Genomic DNA, 17,883 nt, shown 5'->3' with positions numbered 1-17,883 from the left:
GTCTTGGCTTACAATACAAATGTTACCCTTATGCCCTTCTATGTAGAAAAGTGATTTAGAATTAACGAGTCAATGTGGGATTTCATTTAGGAGGCTGTGTCCAAGTAAGCCTAAACAGGGAGAGAAGTGGATGGATTTGAGAGGTATTAGGAGGACTCAAGATTGCCGGGAGAATTATCAATAACCTCAGATATGCAGATGACACCACCCTTATGGCAGAAAGTGAAGAGGAACAAAAAAGCCTCTTGATGAAAATGAAAGTGGAGAGTGATAAAGTTGGCTTAAAGCTCAACATTCAGAAAATGAAGATCATGGCATCTGGTCCCATCACTTCATGGAAAATAGATGGGGAAACAGTGGAAACAATGTCAGACTTTATTTTGGGGGGCTCCAAAACCACTACAGATGGTGACTGCAGCCATGAAATTAAAAGACGCTTACTCCTTGGAAGAAAAGTTATGATCAACCTAGATAGCATATTGAAAAGCAGAGACATTACTTTGCCAACAAATGTCTGTCTAGTCAAGGCTATGGTTTTTCCAGTAGTCATGTATGGATGTGAGAGTTGACTGTGAAGAAGGTTGAGTGCCTAAGAACTGATGCTTTTGAACTGTGGTATTGGAGAAGACTCTTGAGAGTCCCTTGGACTGCAAGGAGATCGAACCAGTCCATTCTGAAGGAGATCAGCCCTGGGATTTCTTTGGAAGGAATGATGCTAAAGCTGAAACTCCAGTACTTTGGCCACCTCATGTAAAGAGTTGACTCATTGGAAAAGACTCTGATGCTGGGAGGGATTGAGGGCAGAAGGAGAAGGGGATGACAGAGGATGCGATGGCTGGATGGCATCACTGACTCGATGGACGTGAGTCTGAGTGAACTCCGGGAGTTGGTGATGGACAGGGAGGCCTGGCGTGCTGCGATTCCTGGGGTCGCAAAGAGTCGGACACGACTGAGCGACTGAGCTGAACTGAACTGAGGAGGACTCAACAGTATTTGGTGACTGATGGGCAGAGGAAGGAGGAGAAGATGTTAGCATGGCATGGATGCATGGTGACACTGCTCACTGACACAGGGAACTCTAGAGGAGGAGCTGGTTTGGACTGACATATGTTTGGTTTGGAATACGTCCAATTTGACTTGGATAAGCAGGATGTTTGTGGAGTGAGGGGTGAAAACTCATTAAAAGGTAAGGCTAGAGAATGAAATAGTCAGAAAGAAAGTAGATTATAAAGAATAGAAATAGAAGATGAGAATTGTGACCATGGGACTTCCCTTCCACTGTGTGGGATGTGGGTTCAATCCCTGGGTGGGAAACTTAGATCCTGCATTCTGCATGATATGGTCTCAAAAAAAAAAAAAAAAGAATTGCAATCACGCCTTTTTGTAGTATTTTATGGATCACGGCTACTCTCCTTTGTGAGAAGCGTTTATTTAGCACTTAGAAACAGGCATTTCACTGACCACTTTGAACACATCAATAAAAAGTAAAGTTGGCTTCGACTTCTGACTTTAGAATTAGCAAAGTCAAAGCTTCGTATTAATGGAATAGGTCTTTCATAACGAATTCCTTGCTAGTTGCTTTACTTTTACAAGAGTGAAAAGTCATGATTTGTACCATCAGGCTGTTATAAGCTTACATCCTATTAAGAAAACACTGATCCCAAATGTAGATGGCAGGCTGATGTCCAGAGCCGTCAGGGCATTGAGCCAAATTGACAAAGCAAGGTATGAGGATTCATCTCAGGATTCAGACAAGGTAATGGGTTTGGTTGTAACACATCACAGAGAAAAAAAGGAACCTCCTGCCGTCAACTAAGAATTTCCAAAATGAAAAAGTAATTACTTACAAGAAATCTTCATTATAAAATATTTATTCCAGTAATAATAATAATAAAACTAAGAGTCCTAATTCTAAAATTGGAGGTGGAAACCATTTCTATTTTTATTGACACGTGAAAATCAGAATTGTTTCAGGCTGACTCTGAACGATCTGATTATGAGCCAACATCAAAAGTGCAGACAGTTTTCCGCAAGGAAAGCAAACACCTGCTGAACTTCCCATCATGGTTAATACTGTGCTGAATTTTGAGATATAAGATCAGAGTTTAAATACTTGTCTAACAAAACAGCATCTGGCTGAAGACATTGATCTTTATTTGTCTAAAACACACAGAACACTCTCTCTCCTGTCAGTGAGCATCGCTGTCAAATGCTCTGGGTGTAGCCACGAATGCTGGCGGGATTGCACGTTGAGGCATGGATGTTAAGCGTGCATTTAATCAGCTGCAGAAGGTGAGATGGAGCATCACACTGACTAATTTCAGGAGTAACTGTAATGGGCTCTTAATTACATGTAGTGTCTGGTAGATTCATTTAGTTGCTGATTGCAAGATGTAGAGGCAAATATTGAGCAGGTTATAGATGGTGCACATTTTAAAAAGAAACCCATATTCTCAAGCCACATTATTGTGAGTCTAAATTGGGGGAACGTCTTTGGAGAGCAATTTGACAACACCTATGGAAACTGAATATGTTTCTATTGCCTTCAACTGAGCAGTGTGGGTCTAATACTCCACCCTGCAGGTAGTTTCACAGTTGTGCACAAAGACATATGGACAAGGGTGGTTATTGCACAGTGAAGGGTAATAGCAAACTATTGGAAAAAACTTAGGTGTTCATCAGTATGGAACTGGTTAAATAAATTATGGTATTTCCATACGCGAGAATAAAGTGCAACGAGGTGGTTCAGTGGTTAAGGATCGGCCTGCCAATGAAGGAGACACGGGTTCAATCTCTTGGCTGGGAAGATCCCCTGGAGAAGGAAACGGCAACCCGCTCCAGTATTCTTGCCTGGGAAATCTCGTGGACAGAGGAATCTGGCGGGTTGCAGTCTATGGGGTTACAAAATAGCTGGACACAACTTAGTGACTAAGCAACAACAACAAAAATAATGAGATGGTATTTCAATAAATACCAATTTGGAACATTTTCTGAGATATGTAGATATGTGAGGAAAACAAAATTCAGAACAGTGTGTAACATACTCCTATTTGTCCAAAGAAGGAGGGGCAAGTATAAATACTCTGCATATATAAGTATATGTTTGGAAGATACATAAGAAATGAGTAATCTTGCTTGTTTCTGGAAAATAGGGAAACGCAGGCAGGGAATGTGGAAAGGTTTACTTTTCATATATAACCTTTATAGGCTTTGAATATTTTACTATGTCATATATAAGCTATTCAAATATTAAAAATTAAAAATCCATCAAATATTTAAAATTATATCAAACTCCATTATGAATTTTGACATGGCTTCATGAAAAAATACTTGCTAAAAGATGGAGTAGAGATACTTAAGAATGTACCAAATCCTCTTAAAATTGCATATTTCAAGGAAATGAGAAGTTTCTGATAAAACAGATGATGATTAACACGGTCGGAAATATAGAAACAAAGGAATTCCGGTGTTTTCCTTGCTGGGCACATTAGCGTCACATGCTGAGGGGAAAAAAAAAATCATGACAGTCTTTCTGAACCGAAGATCCTTAGTTCCTCACCATCCCTCCTCTTCCTCTCAGAAGCTCAGACCCAGGAGTTGCATAGCATTCGTTAGGCTTTTATTAATATATAGGTTTGCCTGACCAACAAGGGAATCAGGAAAGTGAGAAAAGAAAACATTTGAAATTGTACACACACGAAAGAGCATGTTACTGGGATAAAACATTTTACTGGAATAAAAATGCGAGGATAAAAATATTTATCAAATTTCTAGGTAATGAACAGTAACTATCGAAATGACCTTCGTTTGCGTGACTTGACCTCCAAGTTTGTAGAAGAACACAGGCCATAAACAAATGCACGTGATAAAACAGGATAAGGGAGTAGTTAGCTCCTGAGCAGCCTGATGGCCCAGAGAAAGAACATCCAGGTGATGGCGAGTGAAAGCGAAAGTCGATCAGTCATGTCTGACTCTTTGAGACTATGGACTATACAGTCCATGGACTTCTCCAGGCCAGAATACTGGAGTGGGTAGCCTTTCCCTTCTCCAGGGGGACCTTCCCAACCCAGGGATCAAACCCAGGTCTCCCGATTTCAGGTGGATGCTTTACCAGCTGAGCCGCAAGGGAAATCAAAGATTACTGGAGTGAATAGCCTATCCTTCCCAACCCAGGAATCGAACCAGGGCCTCCTGCATTGCAGGCAGATTCTTTACCAACTGAGCCACCAGTAGAGTCCAAGAATACTGGAGTGGTGAGTACTTCTTGGCAAATTTTGCTTGAAGACATAAACTCTAAACTTAAAGTCATTATTTTGCATTTATAAATATTAGAAGCTTTGTTAACTCCTTTTCATATTGAAAACAATCTTCTTTTAATGGACATGGTTCAAGACCTTACTGCATTAAGGGAGTTTTAGTTTTAGTTAGACATTTTTTAAAAAGGTGTTTTGTTTTCTCTTTTTGGCCAGTTTTAACAATTATAAGCTGATGGACTAAAAGGCTGAATAAGGACAGTAGCCACCAGTTAGAGAAGCGTGTCACCAGGTGGAGGACATGCTTCAAAAATCCAATTGGCCTGGTCATGAACTGTCAGTGAGAAAAGTCACTTTTTAGCTTAAGAATTGCCCTCATCACTCATGAGAGATGCTCAACATTGCTAATCCTCAGGGAAATGCAAATCAAAACAGCAATGAGTTATCACCCCACACCTGTCAGAACTGCTGTCATCAAAAAAGAACACAAATAACAAATGTTGATGAGGATGTGGAGAAAAGGGAACCCTCATACACTGTTGGTAGGAACGTGAATTGGTGCAGTCACTGTAGAAAATGGTCCAGAGGTTTCTCAAAAAACTAAAAATAGAACTATCATATGACCCAGCAATTTCTCTCCTGTGTTTATATCTTTAAAAAAAACAACACTAATTCAAAAAGACACATGCACTGCAGTGTTCATAGCAGTATTATTTACAGTTGACAAGATTTAGAAGCAACCTAAGTATCCATCAGTAGATGGATGGATAAAGAAGATATAGTGTAAATATACAATGGAATACTACTCAGCCATAAAGAACAAAACTTGCCATTTGCCTGGATGGACGTGGAGGGCATTATGCTAAGTGAAAGAAGTCAAAGAAAAATACTGCATGACATCACTTACATGTGGAATCTAAAAAAATACAAGGAACTAGTGAATATAACAAAAAAGCAGCCGACTCACAGATACAGAGAGCAAACTAGTGGTTACCAATGGGGCAAGGGAAGAAGGGAGGGGCAATTTTATAGAGGTAGGGGATTAAGAGGTACAGACTATTAGGTTTAAAATAAGCTACAAGGATATATTGTACAATACAGGAAACACAACCAATATTTTATAATAGCTATAAATGGAGTACAACTTTTAAAAATTCTGAATCACTGTATCGTACCCCTATAATTTATATCATAATATACATCAGCTATACTTCAATCTAGAAATAAAAGAACTGTCTTTATCAAAGTTTAATCACATTCCACAAGTTGCTGGACGTTTTCTTGGGCATAGTCCATGCTGGTAGAACTTAACCGACTCTAAAGGCAACTTAGCAGAAGATGAAAAGCATATGCTCCCCAGCACACACAGGTGGCTGCATTTTAAAGAACTGAACTGTTGCCAGAGACAGACAGCAATTTCTATGGGAGAAACACAAGGAGAGAAGAAAACGAAAAGCAAGAGATAATGAAAAAAGGATACATCAGAGGATAAAAAAAAGTTAATTTCCTCTAGAGAAGCCATCTCCTCCCCTTCCTTCCTGCCTCATAGCTCCTCCAGACACCAGACTCAAGTCTCACCTCCATTCACCTAATAAAAACCATTTCCACCCCCTCCTCTCCACTTGAATCTGTCTCAGGCGTTCTACCCTAAACTTGAACGGTTCCTCTCTCTCTACCTTGAAATTGTTCTCTGAACGTCTCTGCACGCGTGGGGCTGCAAGATGGCAGATGAGTAACTCATGATTCATCATCAAGCTCACAGCTGAGTAAGTGTTTGATGGCCCTTGACTCTGAAGCTTGAACTCAACAAAGCAGAACAGACTTCAACATAATCTATCGTGACACAAAGGTCCTACCTGTTGTAGTGACTAGAACTTAGGCTAACGGCTGAACGGAAGTATCTTCTCGCACTTTGGTTATTATTATTTCTGTTCACAGATTTTCTGCAGCTCCAAACACTACGTATTTGGTATTTGCATCACTTCCTGTGATTCAGCTAAAATATGTGTCATCTATAACATGGAGGGTTAGAAATGGTCGTATACATTCCCTCGTGCCTCCAGTTTTATCAATCTATGATTCTGTACATGGGATAACACAAAATCAGAGTAGCCTCAGTAAATTAGTCGTTCACTGATTCTATAACATATTTATTGAATGTTCAGTATGTGCCCGATGCTATACAAGGCCCCTAGGATAAAAAATGTGAACAAGACATAGATCTTGCTTTAAAATTGCAAGACATTGAACATGAGTGTTGAGCTGAAGGGAGGGCTGGAGAAAGCAGGTCACAGAAATAAACAATTGGCTAAAATAAGGGTGATCCTTGCTATGGCAGAAATACACCTTCCATGGTAGAATAGCACAAAGGAAGGAAACTTAAAGCTCGGGGTCAGAGAAGATCTCTGGGAACAAGTGGGTTGTAAGAGAAATCACTAAGTTGTAAATGCTGTCTATCAGAGAAGGGTGAGCAAGTAACAGAGCATCCAGAAGGGATGAGCCTGCTCTGGAGAGAACTCACCAGTGGGACCCATTTGTCCACTGATTTTCTCCAGTTTTTTTTTTTTTTTTTGGCCACACTCTACAGCATGCATGGAATACATGGATCTTAGATCCACAACCAGGGGTGGAACCTGCGCTTCCTGCAGTGAAGCCCAGGTTCTTAACCACTGGACGGCCAGGGAAGTCCTTGCCCCAGTTCTAACACAGACCTGCTTTACCACGTGCCAGCAATGGATGCTTGTTGAGTGAATAAATGTTGATGACTAATCTGTAACATAATGTGGAGGTGGGGGTGCGGTGGGGAGGAATGTTAAAGAACAAGGTTTTAGGAGTAATACAGTCATAAAGAGATATATGCCTCCTGGAAAGGAGTTTGCAGTTTATTCTATAGGTGGGTGTCCCAGGTGGCACAGTGGTAGAAAATCTGCCTGCCAATGCAGGAGATGCAAGAGACATCGCCTCAATCCCTGGGTCAGGAAAATCCCCTGGAGTAGGAAATAGCAACCCGCTCCAGTACTCTTGCCTGGAATGTTCCATAGAGAAGCCTGGAGGGCTACAATTCCTGAGGTTGCAAAGAGTCGGACATGGCACACACACTTTGGGTAGCACAAAGCAGTGAAGAATTATCCCCAGAAACAGACTTGGAAACATTCATCATCGTTTTTCCCAAGAGTGAAATGCTATGTGTCTGCCCATCCTGCCTCAGTCCCCAAGAGCACATGTGAGTACCTGGAAGCATCCTTTGAGCATATCTCTGCTGGTACATCCTTCTTTGATGGAACGTTTCTGTAAGGAAGTTCAGAAGGATGAGAAGCAGACTGTGTGGGTTGGTACAAAGTACAGCCATATCCTTGATATAATCCTAACACCTTGGGGAAGGGGAGGGTCTGTCATCGTCATCAAAGAATGAAAATCCCTGGAGGCTCTATCATACTGAATGGAGTAAGTCAAAGACAAGTATCATACACCACTTACATATGGAATCTAAACAAATGATACAAATGAACTTCTTTACAAAACAGACCCATAGATTTCAGAAACAAACTCATGGTTACCAAAGGTGAAAGATGAGGGGAGGGATAAATTAGGATTTTGGAATTAGCATGTATACACTACTATATAAAAAATACTCAACAAAGACAATACTGTACAGTGCAGGGAAATTTATGAAACAATGTATATGGGAAAAGAAGCTAAAAAAGAACGGATATATGTATATGTATAACTGAGTTACTACCGTACACCTGAAACTAACACAACATTGTAAATCAACTATACTCTAGTATAAAACAAAATCTAAATTTAAAAAATTTAATAAGTAAAACTGAAAACAAAAAGAAAATAGTTGGAGGCTAATTTCAAGGAATCTGTCGAGTCTGCCTTTCCAATAAGGATGTGCCTGGGCCAGCGCCGTGACCAGCCTGTTGCTGTTCAGTTGCTAAGTCATGTCTGACGCTTTGTGACCTCATGGACTGTAGCCCATGAGTGGGGTCTGGCCTGAGTCTCTGGGCTGCACACGAGGGCAGTCCCAGGCAGGGTGGTTCTACCACTGTGAGTCAGGAGGCATTCCTCATATGACTGTCCATGGAGTCACCTAGGATGGGACTCAGATTAACTCTTAGTAAATGGGGTTGGTCAAGGCAGGAAAGTGGTGGCTTGGTGCTTCCGATGAAGAGGGGTGAAGTGGCGGTGTTATCAGAGTTGCTCAGGGACAAGAGTGAGACGGTGTAAGATGTACCTTGTGAGGGTTGGGAATCTGAGTGCCTACTCTAGGGCAGCCTTGCAAGGGTTGAGCTGCTCTCCTCCCAGTGTGGGTACCTGAAAACCAGAAACACAGAAACCAGAAATTTCTGAAAACCAGAAATACCTGGTAAAATAGAAAGACCCAAAATAGGAACACACCCAAAGAACAGAGAACCTGAGGGAGATAAAGTTTTAAAAGACCGACCACTTGCCAAGGCTCTTAGTTCCCATACCCAACTCCCAGATTCATCATGCTGCACATCTTTGTTTTATAAAACTCTGTACCGCTGTATGGAGGAGGATGTACAAGGTTTGTGCCCTGGAGGGGGATGACCGACACTGTCCACACACCTAAGGTACTTACAGAGGCTATGATCAGAGACAAGGACATGATTCTAACCAAAGATGCTCTAAAAGGAAGGGTGTAAATACCAAATGTACACGAGTACACAATTCAGGCCTTGAGACACACGAAAGGTGGAAGCGACACGTGTATCTACTGACATCCGATCCTTCCAGGTCTCTAGAAAGAACGTCCTCATCTTGGGTAAAATCTCCATGCTTACCTGTCATTTCTTCACCACCACCCTCCAAACCTCAAGATGATTTCTTGTCCGGATGCTTCATTCAATCAGCTTTATGGTTCTCTGATACCTTAGAGACAACATTCAACCTGAAATCTGCCTATTATAGTGAACGAAGCTAGAGTGTGAAGTCACAAAGATCTTTGGAGAAATTTTTAGATGATATTTCCTTTCTTTTTTACATCTTGTAACATGAGAAATAAATCAGGTTCTTAGTTTCAAGTATTCCAAACCAAAATAGAAGATAAGTACCTCTTCTCACCTTTATTTTGAGATGTTGCCATTTGTGAATAATATTTTAAGGTTAAGAATCAGGAAATTATATAATTAACACCCTAGAAAAGCTCATTTATGGTTGAGAGGAGTTTCCATGTAGGTTACAGCACATTCTCAACAGCTCCATTTTCACATGCACATGTCAATGAAAAAAAAGCAATGACTAGGTAACAGACCACGGGACAGCTCAAGGGCAAATCATAAACAGTATCGGAGACAAAGGAATTTACAACCAGGGCATGTCGCTTTATTATTAGTCATACATGTTGCTGCCTACCGTAGTATCTACTTAAAAGACTTTATTCCAGATTCCAAATTATAATTATCCAATTATGTATCACCTGGTTCAAGAATTATAGGTAAAGAGACTTTGGATGATTAAATAGTGCCTCATAACACTTGTCTTAAAATTTGACTCTTTGTTGTTTAAAAAGAGAGGAAACACCTTATTTTTTGAAGGGGAGAAAACCCAGAAGATGTTAATAACGGTAGCATTCAAGTCGAATCACTTTATTTGGTGTCACGTGCTATGTTCATGTCAGTTTTCCTGCAGAAGAGGAAGGCTCACTGAAGGTTGATCTGATATTTCCTCTCTCAGGGCTGTGGGCTCTTTTCTTTGCCACATCTCTCTGACAAATAGATGTACACTGTTACTTTCTGAGCATGCTCAGAGGCAGCGGCTTCAGCAGAAGTCCCCTTTTCTGAACTCCACAGATTGAACCAGGGACCCATTAGAGAAGACAGCTTTGGCATGGGATTCAGGAGCTGGGCTGCTGGTCCTGGCTCCTCCACCAGCTTCCACATGACCTTGAAGATGCCATCACCACTCTGGGGCCTGAGTCTTCATGTCAGATTGAAAGCGGGCTGCACGGGATAATCTCAAGGATCCCCCTCTACCCCTCAGATCATCATCTCCGGTTATGGAAAAGAACAGTCATGGAGAGAACAGAGAACAAAGGTAAGAGACAGTGGTCTGGAAGAAAACTAGTTCAAGCTGAAAATCCAGGCCAGCAATGTAAGCCAAAAAAATGGCAGGTGGTGGAATTGCAAGAGCCTGTTTTTCAGTTTCACAGTTTCCATCTCAGATCTCGGAATGCCAGCATCTCCAGTCTTTTCTCCACATTGGCATCTCTGACTCCAAGTCAGCCCTGAGCCCAACCATTGGCTCCCGAAGTCCCTAGCAAGGACTGCTCCTGGTCCCCGCGTGTCTCTCTTCCCACGCTCCCTTTCTCTCACACGGACTCATCAACAGTACACAGAGTGAAGGGGCTGAGAAAAAATGAAGGGGATGTGCAGACACGCAGCAATGACAATGACACAGTGAAGGCGGGAGGAAAGCTTGCGTCGCAAAGGAATCCACAGTGAACAGAGAGGAGCAAATGGATGACTACGAATTGGAGGTCTGAGACAAGCCTCATCCCCCTTGGTGGGTAAATATCAGAAAATACCCAGAGGAGGAGGAGGAGGGAGGAAGCCCTAAAGAGAGTCAGCTTCCCAGGAATGATTGAAAAAAACTCAAGAAATGGGGGAAAAAAATTGAATCCAAAAGAGAATATATTATCCACTCCCAAGTGAACACACTGACGACCCACTCCTGGCATCACTCAAATCCAAGCAAGTCCAGGCATCAGAGAGACACACCAGAGGGATCAGATGACAGGGCTACGTGACTTAACAAGTCTTTCCTCGCGTGTCTATGCTGGTCCCTGGGTGGGAGCCGCAGCAAGGGCCCGAGGGCTTCTCGAACAAGAATAAAATCGGTGTAATCAATTGGACCTTGGTTGATGGGGCAGGGTATTAAATTGCGAGTCTGAGCCAAGGGTATAGCAATATACAAGTGTGTTTTCTCTGCGGGTTCTCAAGTTCTCCATCGCCATAAAAGCAAACTGCTTCTTGACAATAAACACCCACATTTCTTAAGAACATTTGGGTCCTTGAGGGATTTTCAGGTGGCTGATGGGGTATGTTTGGGGAAGGGAGGCATTTTACATTGATATCTAACTAAACATAAGGATGTAAACATATTTTTCTGACCTAGATAAAAATAACATCAGGAGAAGATTCTGACAAAGACCACAGCACTTCAGCCCAAATGGAAGTGGTGACTATCTGCAGACAGTGTAGCCAATGTCCCCTTCGCCACAGACAGCTCCTGTGAGTGCCCTGCTAAGAAAAGACTGGTGGCCTCATCTGTGATATCAAAGAACAGCCAGGCGTGCTGGAGCCCATCCAAATGTATTCCTGTTCCTCCCAGAGGACGGTACTCCGTGACAGGACAGTCTCTGTTTTTAGAGATGGGGAACTCCCAGAGCGAGATAAAACAGGTTTGCAAGTGAATTCTGCTCTGACATGGAAGCACCAAAGAAACTAGCTACCGAAGCAAAACAACTCAGGCAGCAACCCAGAGGCCAGGTCACCGGCTCCCCACTCCCTGGGATGGGTTTTTCTGTTGCTGTTGTGGAGCAGGTCAGTTCCCAGTTAACAAGAATTCCAGATTCATTTTCCTTGCAGGTTCTAACCAAGCTCCACCTGACTGACGAGTTCTTAGATTCTAACAACCTTTCTGCAAGAATGGCGTGTCTTTCAGGATGAAACCTGATCACCTTCTTAAATAGCTTGGATCCTAATGAAAGGTTGTAAGAGACAATACAAGAAGTTTCCTCCCTAAAAATCCAAATTTACAGCCTGATAATTCACTCCAAAGAAATCAGACCGACTCAAAGCTATCCCTGGGTTCATTAGAGCTTCAGTATCATACCTACTGCTGAGCTGATGACAGGCGGGGATTTTACAGAAAATCAGTGAATCCAATTAGCTCCAGGGGTCCCCAAGTCAAGCACTCCCAGGCTAGAAATTACTGGTGAAATTTCTAGACACAGATTGACAACTGGAGCCAGGACAGCCTTCTCCTCACCTTCGGAACATGATTAGGGAGCACGTACCCTAGCCAACTTTTCTAATTTACAATAGAAAAAAAAGTGCGTCCTAGGAATTCTGTCACCTCACGGACTCATGCTCAGGGGACTGGCATGTGCTTACACTAATGAACCCCAAACAAACTTGTCAGAGATGTTCACATTGTGCACTTGTAGGAACATACATATCCAGGCACCCAGACTGTATAAAAATCGTTGTCATGGTACAATTATATAGTTGTTGGTTGATGATGGAGTCACTTTGAGATTCTCTCCCTGGAAAATTTCAGGCACCAGTCTTGCAATAAAGGACTGAAGAGTTCACTTGTGTTTTAGACTATTCATTCTCAAACTGTTTTCTTAAAATAACAGGGCTCCAGAAGCCAGGCCAAAATATTCCACAAGTAGTGTCCAACAACACCAGGCAGAGACAACTGCGAGGAAAAAGATGGAGTTATGATTGTCAAGTAGGTTTCCTCACATATATCTTTCTTAAATCCTTGATGCTGGTTCCCCACAAGGCCATTAGAATACACTGGCAGATGACAACGTGGGTGAACAAATAGCAAATAGTCAAGGAAACTCAATAACAGAGGACCCTGCTGATTCAACAGCTTGTTTCTCTTCCCCTGTAGGAGTGTGCTCATGGTGGTGGTTTTATATCACTAACATGTCACACACCTGTGTTCAGTTTTTCAGGTTTCAGAGGAGGGGCAGTGTCTCTACCCCCAGCTCAACCGACTGTTTAAAAATACCTGTCTTGGGACTTCCCTGGTGGTCCAGTGGTTAAGATTCCACGCTGCCACTGCAGGGGGTGCAGACTTGGTCCCCAGTTGGGGAATGAAGATCCCACATGCTGCATGGCGCAGCCAAGAAAAATAATAAAAAAAACTTTTAAAAAGTCTATCCTACCTTAATAGGAGGAAAAGAGCACGCACACACCCCCGCTACCTACTCATCAGGGACTTTAACTTTACTCCTGGTCTTTCTCGGTAAGAAAAATAAGATGGAAGGCGATTCAGTCGGTCCGTCCCCTTCAAGCTTTCTCTGTAAAGGCCAGCTAGTAAATATTTCAGACCTTGTGAGCAGCATGTTCTGTTCCAACTATGTAACTGCTCTTATAGTACAAACGCAGGCATAGAAAATATGTGACTAAATGAGAATTATGTGTTCTGATAAGGTTTTAATTATTAATACTGAAATTGGAATTTTATATAATTTTCATGCCATAAAATCTTTTTTCAACCACTTATAAATACAAAAAAAAAATAAATAAATAAATAAAACACATTTGACCCACAGGCCATAATTTACTGACTTACCCTTAGGTCTAGCTGCTTTCAAATGCATCCTTGATCACTGGGGAACAGAGTGCCTGACTCTGATTCTGGTCCTTGACTAGATTACACCCACTGAATTGGCTTTGCTGCAGTTCCATCAAACTATTAATACACAAAGAAAGCTGTAGAAACGGCAGATGAACTTCCTTCTTGAAGGAAATGTTAGATAGAAGCCCAATAATGCATCCAACATGACAAGGAGTTGATTTGAGTGAAGTGGAACCACAGGCCCAGAGAAAGAGGGTATAGGAGTCACCTTACGGACAGTCACTGGGAGTGCTTAATAGAATGACAGTTTTTCGGGCTTCACTTAGAACCTCTGGATCATCTTCTTTCAGGCATGGAGAATGGTCATCTGCGTTTTAAATGAGATCCTTAGACAACTCTTTGAAACAGTAAAAGTTGAATAACATCACCCAAAGAGCTCTGCTAAGGATAATTGGAAAAACATAATTCCAGGTTATAACACCAATTACTGAAGAATTTGGAGAAAATGAGCCGAGAGAGATGGAGCCACCTGGGAAACGGGGAAGGTTCTTGGCATACATGATGATGAGATCAGCCCCAAGACTCATTTGTCTGCGTTCAAATCTTGGCTCTGCAGGTTACTAACTGGGTAACCTTGGGCAAGTCACTTAACCTCTCGGTAAGTACCTTCATTCTAATTGATATCACCCATTGTAGAAGGAGGATGTTGATATGCAAACATTGGGAAGATTCTGTGAGTGCCTATAAGCTTTTAGAATAATTCCCACTTCCAGAATCCTTCCCTGTCCAATCAGACACATTCTAATGCCTTTCCCAATGTCTCCTCCTGTTGTTTCTCTTTCTTTTCCTCTCCTAGTCTGCTATTTTACCGTCTTGGAAATAAAAACACGGCATTATAGAACCAAAGTGGAGAAAGCAAAGCTGATTCTGGTTGAAGGTGTCAGGGTCAGATTGAAGAGATTAGGAGGAGGCTTGGAGGGAGATAAACTGTGTTACCTTGAAGCCACACTAAGGTGAAAACCCCAGGATATAATACGTAGTGTCCTGACCAGGTGTGGCTGAAGGCACTTTGGCTTCCTTAATGGACTGGGCTGAATTCTGATGACACACCTGTAGACCAAGACCAGTTTTTGGATGTCCAGCTTGAGTCCAGCTGAGTCCTCACTGCGCCTTATGGCCCAGCAGCAGCAGTGTCGACATTAACCCAGAGGATGTGTACACTCAATGAGTATCATCTTTTACTACAAGTACACATTAAGTGTAGTAAGTATTTTCCAAAGGACTTCCCTGGTGATCCAGTTGCTAAGACTCTGCACTCCCAAAGCAGGGGAAAGGCGGTTCGATCGCTGGTTAAGGAACTAGAGCCCACATGTCAAAACTAAGAGTTCTTGAGGTACAACCAAAGATCCCACAAGCAGCAAACTGAAACCCAGCATAGCCAGATAAATAATAAGTACTTTTCAATCATTAGCAATCATTTCAATAGGTTTTTGGCACATACAGTGCCTTAAGGAAACAAAATGTAAGAGTGACTTGATAGAAGTGTTGTGTGTATATTTCAGTATATGTAGGGAGTGGGAATACTGCCCCAAGGTGATAACATCCATTCTTTGGAGGCAAAAGAATCTCAGCATTATACAATAGTTTATGGTCATCTGGGGGCTCCCCTGGTGGCTCAGGGGTAAAGAATCCACTTGCAATGCAGGAGACCCAAGTTCAACCCCAGTGTAAGGAAGATCCCCCGGAGGAGGAAAGAGCAACCCACTCCGGAATTCTTGCCTGGGAAACCCCATGGACAGAAGAGACTGGCAGGCTATACAGTCCATGGGGTCGCAAAACAGTCAGACACAACTTAGCACCTAAACAACAATGGTCATCTGGAGGGCCACAGCACATTGGCAGGTATACAGTACATTTGAAGCATTAAAATCTCACAGGGAAAAGGAGCAATTGAGAAAAAAGTGAATGTGAAGTCCCTCAGTCGTGTCCGACTCTTTGCGACCCCATGGACTGCAGCCTTCCAGGCTCCTCTGTCCATGGGCTTTTCCAGGCAAGAGTACTGGAGTGGGTTGCCATTTCCTTCTCCAGGGGATCTTCCCAACTCAGGGACTGAACCTGGGTCTCCTGCATTGCAGGTGGACACTTTACCCTCTAAACCACCAGGGAAACCCAATTGAGAAAAAAGATGTCTAAAAATCTTGGCAGGGTGGTGTAGGAGAAGATTAATTCATTAATCTTGAAATACTGTTTCAGTGAACAAGGCTGATGCAAATTTGGTGGCAGAAAAAACTCAGGATGCTCAGATAAAAAGAACCGCTAAAATAAACCCGATGCCTGCTGAAGATTCCGAGGGGGGCCGCACAGTTTCTGGAAGACATTGTCATTGGCAAAAGTTTTAAGACGGGCCATGATGGGGTGAAATTAAAGCAACGCATCATAACGCACACTCCATTGTGTTGTCAGTTAGCTCCGAGCCAGATTCTAAAGAGCCTTATCGCTGGAAACTGAGAAATCATTTTTTTTTTCCAAGAGAAAAATCCACTCTATTCTTGAATTAAAAATTATGCCCCATGAATTCTGAACGATAACAATAGCTACAATAAAATGATTGAGATGCCAAAATTCATCTAATCACACATTCTGTCTGGCCTATTCAAGCACAAAAGAATGAGACCCAGCCTTTCTTCTCACTGCTATCTGTAAATAGGAAAGAATGTATGAAAGATTGTGATCAAGTTCTGTCGGAAACTCTCATATTTCCACAAAATGTCGCTTGCCTTCTAGAGAAGAAATCGGCTGCAAATTTAGTTTATTAAACCAGGATACGAACACTGGGGTTTAAAAGAGCAATATTAATATTCTGTTCAAATCATCTCCTGATTTCTATTTTGAAGGGCACCCTCTGACAGCTTGATTTTTATTACAGTGAAGAAAAAGAAAAACAGCTCCTTGCCATTAATCAAAAGAACCAAAAAAAATAGGTCTCACTAAAAGCTGACTCTGACAAGTCCAAATGGAAAGTTTGATTTTTGTGAAGAGGTAAAGAATATCTTTCGAAATATTGCAATCAATTCCGAAAAACTTAATTTTTTTTTTCTCCGTAGCTTTGCAGCTATTGGGATCGTCCATCTCAAAGGCTTCCCTGAGTGATTTCCTTCCATCTCATGGCAGAAAATGAACTATTTAGCTCCACACGTAATGGCAAACTCCATTTCAGCATAGCATTAGACCCAGACTTGCTCAGACCCCGGTCGATACATTTGGTTATGAAGCATCAGTCCTTCCCGCAGTGGAGATGCTCACTGGAGATAAAGACGGGAGAGCATTCCTGATTTATGCCCTCTCAGCAGCACACTGACAGGCCAGGCCCCAGGAAGCAGCGTGGAAAACCAGATGAGGACGGCCAGAGGGTCCTTGGGGAAATGCTGACCAGCAGGGACCCGGGATCACACCTCAAAACCAGCAGGACACAGCCCTGTTGCAGCACATCCTGCCCCGTGGGAAACCTGGACTCTACTTCTGGCTGAAGCAGGTCTGTGAGCCACAGGGCTCTCCTGAAGCAGCTGAGGGCCTGTCCCCGAGGTGGGCTCATGGGGCACTCATCAGCAGGGCGCTGCTCCTGCCCCTCTGTGCTCACTCCTTACAGCTTGCTTTGACCAACCGCTAGGATTGAAGCATCATTGCAGCTACAGCCCCCAAGGTGTTGGGGCTCAGCCTAAGACACCCCGCAGATCGAACACCTCGCAGCACAAGTGGTAACGGAGAATTCTCGATAGCAGAGTCCTGGTCACAGGCAGCCCCCCAGTGTTGAGCAGCCCCTTCTCTTTGAGGATGCCGTTCACCTCGGTCAGAGTCTGAGGTCCTTGCAGTTTCTGCCCATTCAGCATCTCCTTCTCCAGTTCTTTATCAGTTTTCCAGTCCTGGTGAAGGCCTGCTTAAGACTTAGATTTATTTCACAGGACAGGTCTGTAAAAAGGCATAAAAAAGAAAACTTTGCAATTATCATGCAGTTTTGCTGGAGAACTCTGAAATTTGTTGAACGTTTTGAGGGTAGCTGTGCTAGATCAACAGGCTTTAGTAAAGACCAAAGAGTAAAAAAAAAGTAGCCATCAGGAACATTCTAGCAGCCAAGCACGGATGACCCACCTAGGTCCACAGAGAGAAGGTATACATGTTCCTGGATTTATGCTTTTATATCTTCTCCGGTAAAAGTAAGTGTTAGTCGCTCAGTTGTGTCCAACTCTTTGTGATCCCATGGACTGTAGCCCACTAGGCTCTTCTG

Source organism: Bison bison, unplaced genomic scaffold, assembly GCF_000754665.1.
Source record: "Bison bison bison isolate TAMUID 2011002044 unplaced genomic scaffold, Bison_UMD1.0 scf7180017864461, whole genome shotgun sequence".
NCBI lineage: Eukaryota > Metazoa > Chordata > Mammalia > Artiodactyla > Bovidae > Bison > Bison bison.
Note: the sequence above shows the minus strand (reverse complement) of the source record.